The following is a 5965-nucleotide window of genomic DNA, read 5'->3' as shown; positions in this document are numbered from 1 at the left end:
CTGTCACACACCTTTCTTAATTTTAAACCATTCAGTGTTCCCATGTTCTGTTCGAACAACTGCTTCTTGGTCCAGGTACAGATTCCTCATAAGTACCTCAGAAAAGTCATTCTTCCTGCATGTGCCCTCAGTAGATCTCTATTGAATGGCTTGAATTGAGTAAATCCCTTGGCATTTCCCCAGCAGGTTGATAGCCTGTAAGTAAGATTCAGGGGCAAGAACTCCTGACTGCTGGTTAGAACGTGGCAAGGCATCGTTTTCTACCCAAACCTGGCCTTGCCTTTTCATATTTTTATTAACATTTGTGTTGCTGATGCAGTACCTTGGAGCAGTATCAGCCATTATATGGAAATATTGGGCAAATACTTCTTAGAACTACTGCGTAGAATAGTTCTGAATGATGATATCAAAGGGCAAAAATAACTCCACATACTGATTTTTTAAATCCATTCCTGGCATCACTCAAAATGTCTGCTCAGAGATGGGATCTTGTGCTGACTTTAATTCTTTTAACTGAAAGGATTCTTAAAAGCCATGGCGCCCACCCCTCAGTTCTGTAACTGAAGGCTTGACCACCTTACACTGAGAGTTCAGGCAGTGAACTCTAGCCTTCCCCATCCTTGGACATGGTCTGTGTTCTTGCTTAGGCAGGCCGAAGTTAAGTGGGTGGTCTGGCTGCTTGATCTGGTCCACATTTGGATAAAATTTCTCAGTAATTTGATATAGATCATATTATTTTTAATTTCTTTTATTCTGAATTAGAAGAATCTTATTGTAATACCCATTTATATGAAATATTCTCTCACTTCCTAAAACTATAAAGCAATGGTTTATAGTAGCAGTAGGAAGACCTAGCAACCCAGTTAGTTGTTTTGGAATGCATCTGTTATTATGAAACAGAACGTGGATTCTTTTCTAAAAATTCCTGATGTGCTAACATTTTCTGCATTTTAAATCCAGTTGCAAAACTTCATATCTAATATTTTATCCTAACATTTGTATTACAAACTTTCTGTTAGTGCTCATTTGGGTTTTGATTTTTCCTGGGGTTGACATAAAAGTGTTCTGTGAATTGGCATATATGATTTTTTGATAGCAGAATTCTGAATTGAAGTATTGTTAACCTTGATGTTTGCCATTGTTCACAAAAGTACCTGGCTTGTATGTAGCAAACTTAAAGCTTCTTAATGTTCACGAGTTTGTAGCATTAGCATAATTGTTAATCTACTTACAAGTTGTATAATATTGTATTATGTGATTCTGTAGGAAAAGCAATAGACTGAAAACCACAAGGTTGGCAGTTCAAATCCACCAGCTGATCCTCAAAAACCCTAGACAGTGTTGCTGTGAGTAGGGATCAACTCGATGGCACTTAGCAACAAAACAATAATATGTGGAAATGTTGCACTAGGCTGCAAGGTTGGTTTGAACAATAAGGTTGGCAGTTCAAACTCATCAGCTGCTCCTGGGAAATCCTATACAGCCTCACTATGAGTCGGAACTGACTTGACAGCACTTAACAACCATATTATGTGGCACTGTAGGGTAAGCATTGAACTGCCAACCACAGGTTGCTGGTCAAATCCACCAGCTGTTTCTCTGAAAACCCATACAGGGTCTTTTTGAATCTGCATTGACTTGACAGCAGTTAATCAAAAACAATATTATATAGAGATTGAGTTATCAATAAGAAATGTGACCTCTCTGTGATTATAAAAAAAAAAAAAAATCATTGATGTATTGCATTGGGAAAATCCTCTTTTAAGTGCTAAAAAGCAGAGATGTCACTTTGAGGACTAAGGTGAACCTGATCCAAGGCATGATATTTTTAATGGTCTCATATGCATATGAGTTCTGGTGTGGCACTGTGGGTTAATGCGCTGGACTGCAAAGTCCGTTTGAACAGCAAGGTTGGCGGTTCAGTCTCACCAGCTTCTCCTTAGAAACCCTACACAGGGTAGATGTGGGTTGGAACCTACTAAGACAGCACTTAACAACAACAATAACAACATATGCATGTGAAAGCTGGGCAATGAATAAGGAAGGTCAATGAAGACTTGACACCTTTGAATTGCGGTGGTAGTGAATAATCATAAATATAGCATGGACTGCAAGAAGAGCAAGCACATCTGTCTTGGGCGCAGTACCACTAGAATGCTCCTTAGAAGCAAGGATGGTGAGACTTTGTCTCATGTATTTTGGACATGTTATCAAGAAGGACCAGTCCTTGAAAAAGACTGCATGCCTGGTAAAGTTAGAGGGTCAATGCAAACAGAGGAAGACACCCAGTGGGATGGATTGACCCAGGAGCTACAATAATGAGTCCAAATATGGTAATGATTAGGAAGATGGTGCAGGACTGGGCAGTGTTTCGTTCTGTTGTACATAGAGTCATTATGAGTCAAAAACAACTTGATAGCACTTAACAATAATAAGGTCATGAAAACACCTCAAGTCCCCTTTTTGGGGAACAAAAAATATATTTGTTTATATACGACTATTTTTCTCACTAATTATAAAAGGGGCCAAGGCAGCCTATAAACACACATATACATACTTAAGATCAGTAAAACTTAATCAAGATGAAAAACAACACAGAAACAGAGAGAAAATGGAGAAAACGATGGTTTTAGATTTGGGAAAAGAGTGGTTGATGGCAGTGAAGCTGGCTTATGTACTGTGGAACCATGAATTCCTGGAATTACCCCTTTTTGGTTTCTGCCCAAATAATTTATTTTAGGAATTCAAACTCTATTTGTTGAAAAGTTTGTCTATTGCAAAATCAGGCTGAGGATGAAATTTCTCACAGGATGTGAATGGCAATCCCCAGGATTGAATCAAATTCAAATTCAACATACCCTCTAAACTCAGTGTTAGAGGGTTAGTTCTGACTCATAGGGTTGTTGTTGTTGTTGGTGTGCTGTGGAGTCGGTTCTGACTCATAGCAACCCTGCATAGGGTTTCCGAGGCTGTAAACCTTTACGAGAGCAGAAAGCCTCATTTTTCTCCCACAGAACAGCTGGTAGTTTCGAACTGCTGACTCACAGGGTTAGGCTGACATAAAACCTGCAGAGACTCACATTGCAACAGAAAAAGACGGATCTCTACAAAAATCACTCACACAAGGAAGGCTATGGAGTACAAATGCGGGACATGGAACACAGATTTTTCTTTTTTTACTGAAAACATGCCTATAACTTAATTCTTTTGTGGATTAAAATTTGTTTATAATTTTTGAAATACATGATAAAATGATAAATATTTCATCAGTCTATTGCCTGTGGTATGACTTCCTTTTTAAAAATTTTTTTCAAGTCTTTTTATTTTATTTTTCAAGCCTTTTTTATGAATTAGCTGAAAGTTTACAGAGTGATCATCAGTTTCTATACAACAAATCATACACACTTCATTTTGTCTCACTGATTGCAACCCCTCAATGTAGAATCATTTAGCCAGTTACCTCCCTGGGTTTTTCTTTTTTCCACTCTTCCTTCTTTTCTACATCTTCTACACTTTGTCTTTGGCTATAGACTGTCCTTTGGATCTCAAATGGTTATTTTAAGGGATGCACATCTCATTAATGTTATTTTCCCCCTTATAAACCTGTCTGTTGTTTGGCCCCAGGAATGAATTCAGTTCTGGGCCTGAAAGGTGACTTAGGACCATAGTCTTGAGATTTCTTTATTTTTGAGTGTCTTATATCTGCTGGTAATTTTTGGAGAAAGTAATTGCTCTCCTTCCAAGAAAAGTACTTGCTCTTAAGTAAATTATAATCTAAAGGTAGAAAGGTATATAATAGCCTTATAAAGAAATAAATAATGTAGGATATTGGCGAATTCTCTAAAGGCTTTCACCTTATGAAATGTGATGTTGTCTTATATATTGGAGGGTGGCGTATGTCAACAGAAAACTGATGTTTGAGAAGAGATATAAAAACTAAATGGTAAATTTACTGATAGAATGTTGGAGGGTCAAAGAAAAAGACAAAAAGAAAGAAGAATGTGGCCAGAATATAAAAAGTGGGTGCAACTGGTAAAAGATCATATTAGAGAAGTAATTGGGAACCTGATCATACAATATTTTTCAGGTAAGGAATTTGCATTTTATTGTTAATATTAATTGACAAAGCTGACTGGAAGGATCAATTGGTCATATGATCAGAGAGGAAGGCAGATCATAAGGAATTTGCATTTTATTTTTAATATTAATTGACAAAGCTGAGGAGGGATTAATTGGTCAAATGATCAGACAGGAAGGAAGATCAAAAGGTAAGACTGCCTTTGTAAATGGAATCTTTTAAGATCTAGTGTATGTTGTGAATCATTCAGTAGCATTTGGTACTAATGGGATACAAAGTGCAAAATGACCTGTAGAGTCAAAACACATAGAACCAAGCAGTATACAATGAGCATGCATCTATGTTACATTGTACAATGAATGTTCAGACACTTATATTTGGATTCAACAAAGGCAAGTCTTATCAGAAAATACTGTTTGTTTTTAGCATCTGAGTGTGGTGTTACACTTTTTAATATAAACTGCCCTAAATTAAGATAGGTCAATTAAAGCAACATATACCTTATGATTATTATAAGAACATATGTGTTAAGAAGACTGTATATGAATGAAGAGAATATGTTTCCTTGGACATAAGATTATAGCTATCACTGCCTCCTGAATAACCTTAGCTGTTAATGTTTGTATTTCAAATCCATATTGGCTTTGGATCCTTTCCAAAACATGCCTAACTTTATCACATTGACTATCCCCAGGAATGCAGATTTTGATGGGGTATGTGGCTGAGAAAATTTCTGGTTTTCCAATTTTCTTGACTAGTTATTGCCTTTGAAATGTTTTGGTTAATTTTGTTCCCACTGGGACATGTTAGTCCCCCAAACAACCCAAGCAGATGATGAATGTTTTTGAAATATCTATCTGTTTCTGGATATTTGGATATTCTTCATCTGGAATTTGTACTACAAAGGTGCAAAGGTTTATTTTTCTGCCTTCAGGATACCTGGAATTACCTGAGTTCTAGGATCCCACCTCCTTGGCTAACCTGACATGTGAAATCTCATGGAGGAGGAAAAAGAACACTGTGTCTTCCATTTGCAGTGCTTCTCCAAGTGTGATCCATAGACCACCTGCTTTGGAACTACATGGAGGTGTTTGTTTTAAATGCAGTTTCCTGAGTCCTATGCAGGAGACCTGGTGTGGCGCTGTAGGATAAAGCTCTGGACCATAAAGTTGGTTTGAGTCACAAGGTTGGTGGTTCAATCTCACCAGCCACTCCTCAGAAACTCTATACAGGGTCACCATGAGTTGGGACTGACTTCATGGCACTTAACACTGACATAACTGGGCTTCTTTGTAATAGAATTACATCCAGAGCAGACTCAGAGTGGTGCTTCCTGTAAGTCTTTTCACCGCCTGTGAAAAGATTCTCACAGCGTTACCTTTACAGAGCATAGTGAAAACTCTTCTTAGTGCTGTTAAAGCAGGTGAAATTTGATGTGCATTCCTCACTAGTGATCAAGGAATCTTTTTTCCAGCTCTGGGGAAGCCTACCATCATTTGACCTTGTGAAGAGTGCTTCTTGGTTTTCAAAAGCTTGAAAGATGACATCGGTCTCCTAAGTAGGGGAATCAAATCCAGCGTTGTGACTCTGAGTCTAGTGCTCTTCCATGACTCGTCTTCAGGTCCCCTGACTAAATAAACCTCTTATTTCTTCTGCCAGCCTGCCTGGGAGCACAGCAGTGTTTCCACTTAGACCTCCTCCTTGGGGTCTCACAACAAATGCAGCATCCCTATTCTTTGAGGTTCTTTTTGTACAGGAAGGGGGGTAGGGTTTGCGTGTTAGAGAGGGGTTTCTCAAAGCCCTTACCTATCAATGAAGGAGCCCTGGTGGCACTGTAAGTTAAGCGATGGACTGCTGAGTGAAAGGCTGGCAACTTGAACCCACCAG

The sequence above is a fragment of the Chrysochloris asiatica genome, unplaced genomic scaffold, assembly GCF_000296735.1.
Source record: "Chrysochloris asiatica unplaced genomic scaffold, ChrAsi1.0 scaffold00291, whole genome shotgun sequence".
In the NCBI taxonomy this organism is placed as follows: domain Eukaryota; kingdom Metazoa; phylum Chordata; class Mammalia; order Afrosoricida; family Chrysochloridae; genus Chrysochloris; species Chrysochloris asiatica.
This window is presented reverse-complemented; position numbering follows the sequence as displayed.